Source organism: Pogoniulus pusillus, chromosome 1 (genome assembly GCF_015220805.1).
Source record: "Pogoniulus pusillus isolate bPogPus1 chromosome 1, bPogPus1.pri, whole genome shotgun sequence".
In the NCBI taxonomy this organism is placed as follows: Eukaryota; Metazoa; Chordata; class Aves; order Piciformes; family Lybiidae; genus Pogoniulus; species Pogoniulus pusillus.
Window position 1 is genome coordinate 8,081,912 of NC_087264.1, and position 17,440 is coordinate 8,099,351.

The window sequence follows — 17,440 nt, forward strand, 5'->3', positions numbered from 1 at the left end:
CAATGATCACGTGTGTTTGCTCCAAGGCTTCTCACAGTCTGCATCCAAAGTGTGAGGCACAGGCACAGATGCAGCCAGGGCATCCTCATGAGCTGGGAAAAGCTTTCAATCAGTTCAGACTTCAGCGTGAACTAGACATCTTGTGCATCATCTACAGTCTGATTGTGGCACCAGGAATGAGGAGAGGAGACACAGCATCAGGTGGTTGCTAATCCAAGAGGAAGAAATACTTTGTGAGTACTTTGTGTTAAGAAAGAGAAGCCACTAATAAACTATTAGATGCTGCTAGCAGCTTCCTCTTCTTCTCCCCAGGAGTTAGTGGGGATTCTGTATCCACACATTTCAGTAAAACAGGGAGCACAGGGTATTTCTGAGGAGGAGCCCCAGTGACAAGGCATTAGCAGATCTGATGAACATGGTACAGGGGCCAGGAGACATATAAATGTGCATATGCACATTCCTGCAGTGATGCAAGGTGTGATGGTTTGGGTGTTACCCATCCCCCACACTTTTGGAAGTCACCCAGACGAGAATCAGTCAGCTCTGGAAATGTGAATGAAGCTTGTAGTTACAGCTAGCACAATATACAAGCAGGTATTTACAGTATATACAGCTATAGACAGAAATAGACAAGGTAAAAGGTAATACAGAAACACAACAGCCCTCCCAGAAACCTGAGTCCCCAGGAGGGGCTCCCAACTGCCCCTTCACCTTCCCCCTACCCCTCTCAATCTCACCCTAGTCCCAAGGAAGAATTGAGGTTCAGCCAGGGGGTTAGGAAGCAAAGTGGATTAGAAAAGAAACGTCGGAGAGGGGTGAGGTTAGAGAGGCAGCTCAGCCAGTTCCTCAGCAAAAGTGAGAGTGGTTATCTATGTTTTTATTTCTTGTTCTTACACATCTCAGCAAGCCTATGAGGGAAGTAGACATCCTCATTATCACACACAGTATTATCACAGTATTATCAGGGTTGGAAGAGACCTCACAGATCATCAAGTCCAACCCTTTACCACAGAGCTCAAGGCCAGACCATGGCACCAAGTGCCACGTCCAATCCTGCCTTGAACAGCCCCAGGGACAGCGACTCCACCACCTCCCCGGGCAGCCCATTCCAGTGTCCAATGACTCTCTCAGTGAAGAACTTTCTCCTCACCTCCAGCCTAAATCTCCCCTGGTGCAGCTTGAGGCTGTGTCCTCTTGTTCTGGTGCTGGCTACCTGAGAGAAGAGAGCAACCTCCTCCTGGCCACAACCTCCCCTCAGGTAGTTGTAGACAGCAATAAGGTCACCCCTGAGCCTCCTCTTCTCCAGGCTAACCAATCCCAGCTCCCTCAGCCTCTCCTCATAGGGCTGTGCTCAAGGCCTCTCCCCAGCCTCGTCGCCCTTCTCTGGACACACTCAAGCATCTTTGTTTTCCTTTCACAGCCTGTAATCTAGTTCTTCTCACCAAAACATTCTAGCTTGCTTCAAACTAGCACACGGGGCATACGCTTAACACTGGAGAGAGTAACTCGTTTGAGCAGCTTGCAGAAAGGTATGAGAGCACATTCCCAATGAACCATCCAAACTGCATGAATAATTCAGAGTATCATTTATATGACTCACTTAGCTTGTTTTACCTGTGAGTAAGCGTGGAGCATTCTTTGAAGTGGACTGCAGCCTCAAAAACACGTGTACAGCAACTTCTATTTTAACTCCTTTCACCCTGCTATCAAGGGGCTACTCAGAGCTGAACAAAGGCCTCCTGGCTCAGAGCCCTGAGTCCCAAAGTAATGATGCAGTCCATCAGTCACTGGTGCTCTGTCTGCAATGGCTATTCAGGCTTTGTGCAATTAGATTCACAGGATAAGTAATCTCAGGAGGCTGTGAGCTGGTAGCTTGTTTCAGAGCCATTAATAGATGGTAATAACTGTAATAATAGTAGTAACTGTAATGCAATTTCAGGTATAAGTATCCTTCCTCTTATATTTTGTTGTTCTTCCATGCTTGGCCAGACCAGGTGATCTCAGGACAATTCCAGGCTATGGTGGAGATACTGAACAAGCACTGGGCTAGTGTATGAAGGTCTCCCAATACAGGGGTGCACATCCATCTACTGATTGCTGAAAATCATCCAGGCTTGGATAAGGAGTTCTCAAATCTGATACTTGACTGTCAGCATCAGGACCTGGACTGCTCTGGAATGGGACTCCATGGGACAGAGAATCTATGTACTTATGTACAGCAACTTGTACCGTGGGGCCATTTGGATTTGTAGTGAGTACTGAGTGAGAACCGTGTGTTGTTGCACTGGAGAGCTCTCTAATTATACAACAGCTACACTTTCTGATACTTGCAGTTATCATTAAATCTATAATCATCACATTCCCCACATGTTTGAGAATCTCTCCCATGTTAATACAATATAATTACAGCAGTCCCTGTTTCAACATTATCTGCATTAAAAATGAACACCAAAGAGACCATAATGGGTGAAGAGAGGTTAATAATAGGTCATATGGTTAATCTTCCAGTTACAAGGACATACACTAATTACAGGACTGGGAAAGGAAAGGGCAGCCTGATTGCAATGTGATTATGGTGACCTTGTTAAGAAGTAATTCAAGTCATGATGGGGACCTCAGTAAATAAAGATAATACATCCCTTAGCACCTCCCAGTGAATGTCAGAGTGAATGCTGAGAACAGCGTTAAGCCTGCTCTGCAGACCAGGCTGTGAGAGGATAGAGACTGTGCTGTGTAATTCTCCAACCCTGTCTCAGCACAGTGGGATTACTGGCTTCTCATTCTGCTCACTGAGAAAAACAAAAGCACCATCAACTGATAACAAATATATCACACTGACTTCTAAAAGGCTCTGCAGTGCAGAGTGTTACAAATTACAGTGAACTTCAAAACGTTTGAGCATTGGAGATGTGGCAGAGCACTGTGATTCACCATGTTGTCAATGGCATGGGGGCACTGCCAGGGAGATGCAAAAATGCTGATTACCATCTAGACTGAAAAACGTTAAAAGCAGCACACAGTTTTTCTACTCCTTTTTTTAACCCCAAACATAAACTCTGCCACCCAGGAAAACATATCCTACAGACTGTAATAACATTTTCATTAGCTCAGCAGACAACTTGCTGTCTGCGCTGCAAACTGGTCCATGGAGAAATTACCAGGCTTCCAAATTTAATTAGGGCAAGACTCAGACAGGGAACACAGTGAGGTTAACACAGATGTCTGTATGTCCCATCATTCTCACATCCTGTAATAAACAGGCATTCAGGGAACAGTGTAAGTCAGTACTGGAAGCAGAGAGTCTTGCGTTGCAGATGGGAGGCTGGTGTCTGCTAAACTCTCATAAAGTGCTTGGGTCATTGGTATGGAAAGTCTTTTGTTACCCATGATGGTTTCATGTTTTAATGGAGAACAAGGTTAATATGAAAAGCAGTGTCTCTAAAACATCTCAAATCTATATAGAACAACTTGCTCTGGCAGCTTGTTGGCTGGATATGAGCAGGACAAGAGCAATGACTCGAGCTGTTTGAATCACAGAATCATAGAATCAACCAGGTTGGAAAGAGACCTCCAAGATCATCCAGTCCAACCTAGCACCCAGCCCTAGCCAGTCAACTAGACCATGGCACTAAGTGCCTCAGCCAGGCTTTTCGTCAACACCTCCAGGGATGGAGACTCCACCACCTCCCTGGGCAGCCCATTCCAATGGCAAATCACACTCTGGGAAGAATTTCCTCCTAACATCCAGCCTTGACTCCCCACCACCACAACTTGAAACTGTGTTCCCCTGTTCTGTTGCTGCTTGCCTGGCAGAAGAGACCAACCCCACCTGGCTACAGCCTCCCTTCAGGTAGCTGTAGACAGCAATGAGGTCCCCCCTGAACCTCCTCTTCTCCAGGCTGCACACCCCCAGCTCCCTCAGCCTCTCCTCAAAGGCTTTGTAGTTCCAAGCCTTTTACCAGCTTCATCACCCTTCTCTCTCTTCATTTCTGGGTTTGAAAAATGTGCAGAAATATTACCTACTTTGAACACAGTTTTTTAAAACTACGTTTGCCTTTACCTGAATCTATATTTTGCCACACACATAATTCTTCTGGGCTTGGTTATGCCTAGAAATAATCTTCTGCCTTAGCTCTTCTCTCAGGTGTCCAGAAGGCACCAGGGTATTTCCTTAGCTTCCTGAGATGCTGTTTTGAGACCTTTGTGTGCTGAGGGATTTGGAAGGCCACAGGCTGCCAGTTAATTTTTCCACAAACAGGAAGAGTGTGGGAAGAGCACTGTAACCCTGAAGGTGTGAAGGAAATCTGTGCCAGCTGTTTCTGGGTAGGGATGTGTGTGCAACAATGCAGAAAGCAATTAAACTTTGACTTTTTTTCTCTGAGATTCTCCTGCTCTGCTCTGGTGAGACCCCATCTGGAGTACCGCATCCAGTTCTGGAGCCCCCATTACAAGAAGGATGTGGATGAGCCTCCTCTTCTCCAGGATAAACACCCCCAGCTCCCTCAGCCTCTCCTCACAGGGCTGGGTTCCAGGTCCCTCACCAGCTTTGTTGCCCTTCTCTGGACACATTCCAGCACCTCAACATCTCTCTTGAATGGAGGAGCCCAGAACTGGACACAGGACTCAAGGTGTGGCCTGACCAGTGCTGAGTACAGGGGAAGAATAACCTCCCTTGTCCTACTGGCCACACTGTTCCTGATGCAGGCCAGAATGTCATTGGCTCTCCTGGCTTCATGGACACACTGCTGGGTCATCCTCAGCTACTCTCTACCAGCACCCCAAGGTCCCTCTCTGCCTGGCTTCTCTCCAGCCACTCTGTCCCCAGCCTGTAGTGCTGTTTGGGGTTGTTGTGGCCAAAGTGTAGGACCCTGCATCCCATCCCATTGGCTTCTGTCCACCTATCCAGCCTGTCAAGGTCACTTTGCAGGGCTTTCCTGCCCTCCAACAGATCAACACCTGCTCCTAGCTTGGTGTCATCTGCAAACTTACTGATGCTGGACTCAATCCCATTGTCCAGATCATCAATAAAGATATTGCAAGCACCTGGGCAGGTGAGGAGGGAGGGGAAATGGTCAGCAAATTCCCAGTAGCCAGCAGCATAGAGCTGGTGTCACCTTGGGTGAATTTCACTTTCTTCAGGGATACAGAGCTATAGTTTTCAGGTTTTGGCTAAGCTTATGCTGTAAAGATAGCTAAGCTGAATCACAGAGATGTAAAGAGTGATCAAATACAACTTTATGGACCTTACCAGATTTGAATTACCTCTGATTTGAGAACTTACATGATTGTAGCCAATAAAACTGAATTGTTTATTTCTTGCCCTAAATCAAGGATTTTATCATGCTTGCTAAGGAACATTATTCATAGGGTTTGGGGTTTTTTTGGTGTGTTTTAATTTATTTACTTATTGCTATTTTTTATTTGAAGGCTGAATTTGAAAATCTTCTCACTGGAAGCAATTCAGTCTGTGATTTTTCCTTGTATAGGATGGCACTCAGCTCTTGATGCTACTCAGTCTTTCTATTGCTCTCCTAAGTTTAAGCATGACAAAAGAAAAGCCAAAGGCTTGAATTTTCCATTAGAGTAAAATGCTGTAAAAACCTCTTATTTAAAACATGTGTTGAGGAAAAGAAAAACAAGAGGATTATTCAGTGAAGCAAGGGACAAAGTTGATCACTCTGCATTCTGAGCATACCTGCTATTTTTAGTTGTAGCATCCCTAATGAAAATCTTGGATAGTACCACTGGGTTTACTCAAGGATCTGATGTATTAAAACAATCATAGCCTCATCAAGGCTATGAGAGCAGTGATGAGTTTAGAGAAGCAAGCTGTGATGCGCTACCCAAGCAGCCACAAAAAGAGATGATTTAGAACAGTTCTTTGGCAAGCAGAAATATTTGTTCTGTAAAGTCTGGGGAGTAAATACTGTGAGCTATTCAGTCCTCTAGTTGCTCACTCAAAGAATTTAGAAGTCTGTCTGCAGTCACATTGCAAGTGGATACTACATCATAAAGTCTTGGAGGACAGAGGAACATCTTAGAAGATTTCAATATCTGCTAAGTTTCTTGTCTGGTGCCTGAAGCACAAGCAGTATAGGTAAGCCTACTAGGTGCTATGAGGTGGTCAAAAAAAGCCTGGATGAGGCACTTAGTGCCATGGACTGGGCTGGGTGCTAGGTTGGAGTGGATGATCTTGGAGGTCTGTCCTGGGTTAAGGGAGATCCCTCCCCCAGGGAGAAAATAAACTCACCACAACACAGACCCTTTTTTGAAAGTCAGGGAAAGATGAAATTGTATTTTTTATAGTATAAGTATAACAATGCAAAGAGAGATAATAACTAGAGAAGGAAGAGAAAAAAAAACCCAACAATACAATAATCTTAAGGGAGATGGGGGAGGGGTCAAGTGGCGGTGAAGCAGCAGAAGCAGCAGTAGCCAAAACAGCAACTGGGGACGATAGGCGAAGCTGAAAGCAGCAGAAGTCAGCGGGAGAAAGGGGAAGAAGAAGCTGTGCTTCTAGACATTAAGTTCTTGATGCTCCAATGAAATGATATTAATTTATCTATTGTTGCCATTATGTGGCCTATCCCTGGAGTGTTCATCTTTCCCCTATGTCTGAGCTAGAGGATCAGCTCAAACGGCCACAAGGTCTCTTCCAACCTGATTGATTCTATGGTTCTATTAACCTTCTATCATCATCTGGCAACTCTGTAGGGTCTTGATGCTCACTTCCATCTGCCTTGTTGCAATCCTGAACTGTCTGCCTTCCTAGAAGGTCTGTGGATTGATGTTAGGATGTCCTGGCTATCCAGTTCTGCTACATGCAAAGATCTGTGCCAACTGGAAAGGGCCTAGGAAGTGAGATGGTGAGTGAAGCAGAGGAGGCATACAGAAGATGTTGTGGGTTAGGGCTGAAAGGCAAACAGTGCATGAGCCTCTGAAAACTGTTACAATTCTAAAAAATAATAAAAGATCCAGTTTATCCTTATTAAGTTCAAGAGGCAAATGGACTTTGGTCATCTGGACTGATTAACCATTTTCAGTTTCAAAAGGAGTCAAAATATATTTTCCAAAACCCTGACTTTTTCATTGGAAATCCTAGAGATAGGATATTTAACAAGTACAGGTCCTTTCCCCATGATGTGGGACACACATTCAGTCTCAGATTCCTGTGCAGTTCACTGCAGGGTCTTCAAACTGGTGCTGCTTTTCTTAGCCAGGCTTGGCTGTATCTTTTATACAGCTGAAGGGTATGTTGGGTGTGATGGTTTGGGCATTATCCACCCTTTTACACTTCAGAAATCACCCAGAATATACTCAGCCAGCTCTGGAAATTGAATGAAGCTTATCATAGAATCATAGAATCAACCAGGTTGGAAGAGACCTCCAAGATCATCCAGTCCAACCTAGCACCCAGCCCTAGCCAGTCAACCAGACCATGGCACTAAGTGCCTCAGCCAGGCTTTGCTTCAACACCTCCAGGGACGGTGCCTCCACCACCTCCCTGGGCAGCCCATTCCAATGGGAAATCACTCTCTCTGTGAAGAACTTCCTTATTGTTTACAGCTTAGCAGAATATACAAGCATATATTTACAGTATATATATTTATATACAGAAATATATAAGGTAAAAGGTAATACATAAACACAGCAGCCCTCCCAGAAACCTGAGTCCCCAGGAGGGGCTTCCAACTGCCCCTTCACCTTCCCCCTACCCCTCTCAACCTTACCGCAGTCCCAAGGAAGAATGGAGGTTCAGCCAGGGGGTTAGGAAGCAAAGTGGATTAGGAAAGGAAAAAAAATGGAGGGTGAGGTTAGAGAGATGCAGCTCGGAGCTCCCCAGCAGCAGAAGTAGCCTTATCTGTGTTTTGATTCTTATTCTTATATCTCTCAGCAAGTCTATGGGGGACATAGACATCACCATTGTTTTCCTTTCACAGCCTGTAAGCTAGTTCTCACCAAAACATTCTTAACTAGCTTCAAACTAGCACACTGGGACTTGCTTTTCATTCAGCAGTTAAGTATGCAGGCCATAAAGAAAGGAAGGAGGTGGGTCATCAGACTGCATCTTGGGAAAAGTGTCCTGTCATTACTGAGCTTGAAACTGCCAAGAATTTGGACTGTTCTCTTTGTGGTGTCTAGACATTCAGCCTCAGTTTGGGAAGGGCTTCTCCTGGTCTTGTGAGTCGTTCTTCTTTCAGATGGGATCCTAGCCATGCTGGTGCAGGGAGCAGTGGGAGAAGGAGAGGGCAAGAGTCCCTCTCTTGTTTGTTCTACATGACAGTGACATTACTCAATATTTGCACAAAGTGCTTTTCACTGATTGAGTTTTTATTTATTAGGATGTGTGCTCTTGGGCAGACTGTGTACCTCAGATTGACACGAATGAATTAATCAACACACACTGTATGCCACTGATCAAATGCAGGATAGCAACAGATGGCCACATGCTAGCAATTTCCTGGCAGATGGGTCCTATCCAGCATCTTTCACTTATCCAATTTAATGCTGAAAACCACAAGCAAACTAATTGAAAAATAGCATTACACACACAAGGCTTCTTTTTCTTTCTTCGTTGTCTTTGCACCACCTGAATAGTAGCAACTGATTGTGCTAGTTTGAACCTAGCTGGGATATTTTGGTGAGAATTAGATTATAGGCTGTGAAAAGGAAACAAAAAAAAAAGGTGATGTCTACTTCACTCATAGGCTTGCTAAGATGTATAAGAACAAGAATATAAATGTAGATAAGGCAGTTGTTTGCTCTCTGTCTTTGGGGCTGCATAAACTTCTCTCTCTCTAACCTAACCTGCCATCTGTGTGACTAATCCATCTACTTCCTAATCCCCTGGCCAACCCTCCAACTCACCTTGAACATAAGGCAAAGTCTGGGGTAAGGTAGAGGGATGGGGAGAAGGTGGAAGGGTGTTTGAGAGCCCCTCCTGAGGACTCTGGTTTCTGGGAGAGCTGTTTTGTTTCTGTATTAGTTTTTAACTTGTATATTCCTGTCTATAGCTGTATAAGATTGTAAACATCTGCTTGTGTATAGTGCTAAGCTGTAAACATAAAGTTTCATTCCATTTTCCAGAGCCACCGAGTCTAGTCTGGGTGATTTTGTTAAGAGTGGAGGGGCAGGTAGCACCCAAACCATCACACTGATGTATTATCAGAGCCACAGTGCTTGCAAGGAGACTATTAAAAGCATAACTTCAATCTGTTTTGACAAATGCAAGTAAAACTTCAAAGTATTTAATAATAACATCAGTCGAAATCACCGACTATGGCATATGGCAGAGAAAGGAAAACAGGTATTCATGTCACCAGGGTGACTTCTAATACAACCAGAGTACAAAGGTGTTTTTATCTCCTTTCTTCCACTTTTTCTGTGGAGAAAGGAATTAAGCAAGACTGGGTCAAACAGAGCAATGTCCTTTTCCCAGATTCAGGCTTCAGCCTGGAGAAGAGGAGGCTCAGGGGGGACCTCATTGCTGGCTACAACTACCTGAAAGGAGGTTGTATCCAGGTGGGGTTGGTCTCCTCTGCCAGGCAACCAGCAATAGAATAAGGGGACACAGTCTCAAGTTGTGTTGGGGAAGGTCTAGGCTGGATGTTTGGAGGAAGTTGTTGGCAGAGAGAGTGATTGGCATTGGAATGGGCTGCCCAGGGAGGTGGCGGAGTCTCTGTACCTGGAGGTGTTGAAGCAAAGCCTGGCTGAGGCACTTAGTGCCATGGTCTAGTTGACTGGCTAGGGCTGGGTGCTAGGTTGGACTGGATGATCTTGGAGGTCTCTTCCAACCTGGTTGATTCTATGATTCTATGGTCTAGATGACTGGCTAGGGCTGGGTGCTAGGTTGGACTGGATGTTCTTGCAGGTCTCTTCCAACCTGGTTGATTCTCTGATTCTATGATTATTCCCTGTTGGAGCAATATTATGTACAGCCAATCATTTGTTCACGTAATATTTTAAGAAGTGTGAATTTACTGCCCATAAATATGTTCTTCACCTCCCTGCTTGACTGATGCAAGTCACCTGACCAGGTGAGCAACCCTAATCTATTTCAAGGTGTGGAACAGGGTTACTGAATGCACCACTGCAGGAGGCCCTTTGATCACTGAGTGTTGCAGTTGAAGGGTGATGTCTTCTGAAGCAGTTGCAGTTTTTCTTCTGGCAAATATCCACCTACAGTTCAGGGTTGATGAGTTCTTGCAATGGATCAAGCCCTGATAGATGTGCAAAGACAGAAATCTCTGACTAAAGAGCTTTCTGTCTAAGTAGGAAACAAAACAGTAGCTGGAGACAGGCAGACTGACTAGGAGGAAAGGGAGAAAGCAAGAAACAAGGAGATAAAATTGGTCAGGATGGCGGCTAATAGTCTCAGCATCTCAGCAGACTGACTGATACCAAGCTGAGAACTTTGGCAAAAGGCCATCCCAGCTCAACAGTGGAAGGAAGGCAGCAACTGGAAATGAAATGGCACTATATAATAAATGGAGGGGGGAAAAAGGAAAGTAGCTAGCAATCAATATAAATGAGAAGTTAATGAGGTACAGAAAAATTATAAATGCATATATAAAAGGCACCAGAGAAAAATCCATCCCTAGGAACAATAAAAAGAGGTTTTGAAGAACAACTGCCAGGAAGAAGAGCAAAGCAAGAGCTGAGATGCTAGCAGTTTTCAGAAGGAGGTGGAGAGATGGGTAGAAGGGTTCAGAACTGACATAAACATCCCAGAAGCAATTTTGTTGTGTTATCAGGAAGAGCAGGAGGAAGCACCTATTTCACACATACTTCTCAGATTTTCTCTCTGATCTAGACCAAGCAGTATCTAGTCAGATAATCATAGAATCATAGAATCAGTCAGGGTTGGAAGGCACCACAAGGATCAGCTAGTTCCACCCCCCCTGTCATGGGCATGAACACCCTACCCAAGATTAGGCTGGCCACAGCCTCATCCAGACTGGCATTAAACATCTCCAGCCATGGGACCTCAACCACCTCCCTGGGCAACCCATTCCAGGCTCTCACCACTCTCATGCTCAACAACTTCCTCCTTATGTCCAGGCTGAATTTCCCCACCTCCAGCTTTGCTCCATTCCCTCTAGTCCTGTCACTCCCCAATAGCCTAAAAAGTGCCTCCCCAGCTTTTTTGGAGGCTCCCTTCAGATACTGGAAGGCCACAAGAAGGTCACCTGGGAGCTTTCTCTTCTCCAGACTGAAGAGCCCCAACTCTTTCAGTCTGTCCTCATAGCTGATCTGCTGCAGCCCTCTGAGCATCCTTGTGGCCCTTCTCTGGACACGCTCCAGCATCTCCACATCCTTCTTGCAATGGGGGCCCCAGAACTGGATGCAATTATCAAATTAAATTATCAAATGAATTATAAAATATTACAAAACTACCAAGAAATGCCAATGTGATGCAAAAGGTGTTGAAGGAGTAAATTAAAGTAACAATCAGTCATCAAAGCACTCTGGTTTGCTTGCTAATCTGAGCTTACTCTAAGAAATTGAGTTTTTATACAGGAAGGTGCAAAATCTGATGTTGTAGTAGGCCTGATAGACGATCTTTTGAGGTCCCTTCCAGCCCCTGACATGCTGTGATTCTGTGATTAATGTTTTATGTTTGCAACATCTATGGGTAGTCAGAAAGGATGACATTTGGAAGTGTTGGAATGGTACAGCTATTGGAACTTGAAATCCTGAAGCATGAGCCATGGACAGGTGAGAGTGCATGAGCTCAGAAGTACTGAGTTAAGATAAAATAGAAGGTTGGAATGACCTTAGAGAATGGTGGAACAAATATAAACAAATGTAAGGCTGGAGCCTGTGGGTTTCACCTATCTCTGCTGACTTAGATTGCTTAGACACAATGTACGTATTGTTGAGAGAATATGATGTATGTCTACACCAATTAGTCTGTAATTTCTAATGCAAGTACATGTAACCATGGAATCATGGAATTGTTTTGGTTGGAAAAGACCTCTGTGATCACTGAGTCCAACCTTTGACCTAACACAGAATCATAGAATCAAACAGGTTAGAAGAGACTTCCAAGATCATCCAGTCCAACCTAACACCCAGCCCTAGCCAATGAACTAGACCATGGCACTGCCTCATCCAGTCTTTTCTTGAACACCTCCAGGGATGGCAACTCCACCACTTCCCTGGGCAGCCCATGCCAAACATCACCGTGGTCATTAAATCAAGTCCTAAAATTCCATATCTACAGGTATCTTGAACACCTCCAGGGACCTGCCTCCTTGGGTAACTTATTCCAATGCCTGACCACGTTTTCCATAAAGATATTTTTCCTATTGTCCAGTATCTCTCTCTATAAAACCAATTACAGTTTAATACATTTGTAGCCTTCTGATGAAAGGCATAAATACACATGTTTGGAATGCAATAAACGGATTGGATTTGCTTGCATCAAGCATCTCCCCATCTCTTCTGATGCCTGTGGCATTGTAGCCCATGGCAAATGGTGTACCCCTGTGGAGGCAGGATATGGGAAAATCAAGAGATGACTCAATATGAGTTAGCTGCAAGATAGTCCAAAGTCTGTTGCAAACATCAGGCTTTTATACTTGGAGCATCAGCGTACATGTTAGTGCGAACCCAGCATGCTGTTTAGTACTGCTATTTAGTGACTGGCACATCTAAAGACTGGAATTTGCATGGTCCTCCTACTTGTGGTTTCCTGCTGAAGCCAGTTACTCCTTCTATCTGGACACAGTCCTGCAGAAGTTGTTTATCAGAAGGCTCAAGGACAAATGCCTTTGAGCTTTGCCACATAAACCACTGCGGCTTACTGCATCTCAATACACTCAGACCTCATGTCAAGGACTGGATTGTACAAAGCTTTCCAGGGACCCATGTCCCCTATCCTTTAACCATTTCTCAACATACCCTGATGTGATGCTAATTTTACTTCCAGAAAGCCCTGCACACAGCTATATGCAAATTAGTTAAATTTGAGTTCTAATTTGGTTGGGGAAATCTTCACAAGGATACTTATGGACAATTCATTCATTTAACAGCATCAGAAAATTGGAAAAGTTTAGCCAGAAAATGGCTTTGCCTCACTTACAAATAAAAGGCAGCCTGGAGCCCTAGGGAAAGTCTGTGCTACTCACTGCAGTGGAGTAGAAATGTCAAGATAGTCCCTGGCTCCTTTGTGGCAGTGTTGGAACTGCTCAGCTGTCGAGAGGCTTCTAGATCTTCCCAGGATGCTGGGGAAGAGGCAGATGATTTCTGGCCTGATCCTGGTTCCTCTTGGCATGGAAGTTTGCAGGGGTGCAGGCAGCATCTCTTGCAGATGTGCAGAGAGCACCATGTCAGTGGCACTTCTTGCCATGTCGTGAGGCACTTAAATGCTTTCTCCTGGGAAACTTGAGGCACTTAAGTTACCAGGTAGTTCAAGCCCAAAACATCAGAGCTAAGATGATCTGAAGCATGAGGCAGAGAAGAACACATTGTCCAAGAGCAGTGAGGCAGAGACAGCAAGGGAGAGGCAGCTTAGCTCAGTTTATGTTCTTTGCCTGAGTGCAAAGGCTCCTTTGGCCACAGAGAGTCACCAATCAAAATGGCATTTGCAAAACTGACCATATTAGGTGAACCCAGGGCTTGCTCACCCATATTTGGGCAAGACACCAACATGAACACCTGTGGGGACCTGTTTATCACTTTGGGAGGGGACACAATGGCCCAAGGCTTTGTTTTCCTCCCACCTTTGCTGATGGGGGCATCAGCAGAAGGGTAGAGCAAGCCAGGACATCTAATAGACCTATTAGCTTTCCAGGACACAGTGCATGCCAGAATGCCTGAGCTCCTGAGAAACTCCAGCACTCTGTGGCAAGACATGTTCCACTGGCAGCTCAGAGGTTAATATAACAAATTTTGAGCCCTCTCTTTCCTCTCCTGGTGGAGACTCTGAGAGAGAAGGATCAGCATAAGCTGTCCTCATGAGCACTATCTCTCTCCAGCTCTGAAAAAGAAAAATCAGCTGCAATGTTTCTGAAAGCTTCTTCTGTATTTCTTTGTGAGAACAGCTTTAGGAAGATATAAATATGTAGATAAATGAACTTTTATATATATATATATATAAAATCTTTTTTTGCATAACAAGAAAGAATAGAGTCATTGAAAATGGTGTGCTTTTGTCATGCATTTAAATGTCTGTTCACAACTGTAAAAAGTTTGCTTTAGCTCATTTTTTTTTTAAGAAGTGATGAAAATGGAAACTGCTTTGTCAAAACTTCCATGTCATTAAAAAAAGCCTTTTTTTCTTCATTGAAAAAAGATTTAGATAGTACTTTTAACTAGAATCATTACAGAAGCAAAACCAATCTGAAAAGGAACAGGAAAAAGACTGCTTTAGCCACTCCACAGCGTTCAGTATCAATCTTGAACGCAACCAAATTCCCAATTGAGGGTCATATCTGTTTAAGCAGGAGACTTCCTTCCTTACTTCTATTCCTGTGAAATTCAGAGTGTTCCTCTGGCAGTCATATCTGTCAGGAAATACAAGGAGCCCATTGGAATGGGCTGCCCAGGGAGGTGGTGGAGTCACCATCCCTGGGGGTGTTCAAGAAAAGACAGGATGAAGCACTTGGTGCTATGGTCTAGTTGATTGTGTAAGGTTGGGTGCTAGGTTGGACTGGATGATCTTGGAGGTCTCTTCCAACCTGGTTGATTCTATGATTCTATGATTCCCTGACAACTACCAATCCCCAAGTGATTGAGTAAGGGCTCCTGAAGAAGTACGGATTAAAAGATGCAGAAAAAATGGGTGGCTTTGAGGAAGGGGAGAAATGAAAGCCAAAGGGGTGGAGGAAAAAGGGAATATTCCAGAGATGAAAAGACCTGGGTGCTCTTAATAAAACAGCCACCCCAGTGGCTCGAGGGACATACTGGTATTTGGTTTAGGAAGATCAGGATGTGCTACCTTCTTGCACCACTGCGTTGCCCCCCCCAGCAGACCCTAGTGACATCGTCTCTGCCATGTGTTCCTTTCCCTCACATAAGGGCCCCTACAGAAAGGGGCAGCTGGTGGCAAGAAGGATAGCAGTGAGGTGAGTATCTAACCCTGTCTAGTTAATCAGCACTCCTTGCCCAAAATGCTGAAAGAAACAGCTGGCTTAGCAGTGAAAAAACCTTCCCCACACATTACACTGCAGGGGTCAGTCAGCAATTCCTGGAAATGGTTAATTGCTGGCCAGCTTTGATCTTCTTGAAACAGAAATCAATTCACATACTGTCAATTTCTCAAAAAAGGGCATAGCTCAGTGCTCAGAAGCTTCCTTCACTCTTGGATATGTCTCCTGTCTCTCCGTCACTCCTTCCTTAGCTCTTAGGGTAATTGTATATAATGCAGAGGGGATGGAGGGTCTGTGCAGGGAGCCCACGGAGCCACCTTTTCATTTCACAGGAGAAACTCTGGGTAGAGAAAGTCATTAAACATCTTCAAGAGCAGAAGCCTGTAGACACAAGCAGCAAGGCATGAAACCTAAATGTTACCATAGCATTCAGCCTCTGGGACTGGTCACAGTTGCTCTGAATGCAATTCCTGATGCATGCATGAAAAGAACAGATGAACATGTGTCTTGGTTTCAGTTGTCTAGATACAGGTGTCCAGTGTCACCCAGATGTTTTCAGATGACTTATCTAACCTCCAGCTGCAATCTGAGAATGACATAGAATCATAGAATCATAGAATCAACCAGGTTGGAAGAGACCTCCAAGATCATCCAGTCCAACCTAGCACCCAGCCCTATCCAATCAACCAGACCATGGCACTAAGTGTCTCAGCCAGGCTTTTCTTGAAGACCCCCAGGGACGGTGCCTCCACCACCTCCCTGGGCAGCCCATTCCAATGCCAATCACTCTCTGTGTGAAGAACTTCTTCCTAACATCCAGCCTATACCTACCCTGGCACAACTTGAGACTGTCCCCCCTTGTTCTGTAGCTGCTTGCCTGGCAGAAGAGGCCACCCCCCACCTGGCTACAATGCCCCTTCAGGTAGTTGTAGACAGTAATAAGATCACCCCTGAGCCTCCTCTTCTCCAGGCTAAACAGGCCCAGCTCCCTCAACCTCTCCTCATAGGATTTGTGCTCCAAGCCTCTCACCATCTTCGTTGCCCTTCTCTGGACATGTTCCAGCACCTCAACATCTTTCTTGAATTGAGGGGCCCAGAACTGGACACAGTACTCAAGGTGTGGCCTGACCAGTGCTGAGTACAGGGGCAGAATAACCTCCCTTGTCCTACTGGCCACACTGTTCCTGATGCAGGCCAGGATGCCATTGGCTCTCTTGGCCACCTGGGCACACTGCTGGCTCATCTTCAGCTTACTATCTATCAGTACCCCCAGGTCCCTTTCCTCCTGGCTGCTCTCCAGCCACTCAGTCCCCAGCCTATAGCGCTGCTTGGGGTTGTTGTGGCCAAAGTGCAGAACCCTGCACTTGGCCTTGTTAAATCTCATCCCATTAGGGATGAGATGAATGTCACATAGATCCCATGTCACATACAGCAGCCTTTCCAGTATGTCCTGGTTGCCCAAGGAAGCATGACCTGGTTCTAGGTGCATCAGAAGCCTGCCATAAGGGTGAGAAACTCTCACCTAAGGTGTCAATGCTGGAGTCTTGATGGGAGATTTCTCATCAGTGTGCATATGTTAGTAGATTGTGAGATGCAGCACAGGTACACAAAGCTGGAGCATCGACACCTCCATCAGAAGGGATGTGAAACAAGATAACTCACATCTCAGGGGGTTGGGATGTTGTGCTTATGGACCATATGGCTGGGGAGAGAATATAATTCAGGGTGGGAGGGGCTGCAAACCTAGAATTTGGGATGTTTGGAAGTCTGTAGTGGTATAGCAACCTTTGTGCAAGTATCTGCTATTGTGGTGTATTTGTTGTGTTGCCAATATTGACCCTGAATGCATAGTTATTTGATCACTGATTAATTACATGCTTTTAACAAGCAAACAAACCACTCTGTTCCTGATTTTGACTTAAAATTACATAATCATTTTTTCTTTGCTACCCTTATCTTTACAGTCAGAGAAGCCTGGAGAGGAATGCAGCCCACTCCACAGTACATGCAGTGCATGCTCATCTCCCTTGGCTCTACTGATGGGATCTATACCAATTGTCCTGACCATAAAAGCAGCTTAGGCAGATAGTTCATACACAAACATTCACATTAAGGTATCTTAGTTTCAAGATAAACCATATAACTTCAGCTGTCTGAAAATAAGCTACTTGTTCTGAGACTGTAGCCAGAAGGAGGTTTTCCTAGTGGGCCATTCATCCAATCTCAAAGTAGGCATTTAAGCTCAGATGAGTTGAATCATAGAATCATAGAGTCAACCAGGTTGGAAGAGACCTCCAAGATCATTCAGTCCAACCTATCACACAGCTATGTGCAATCAACTATGT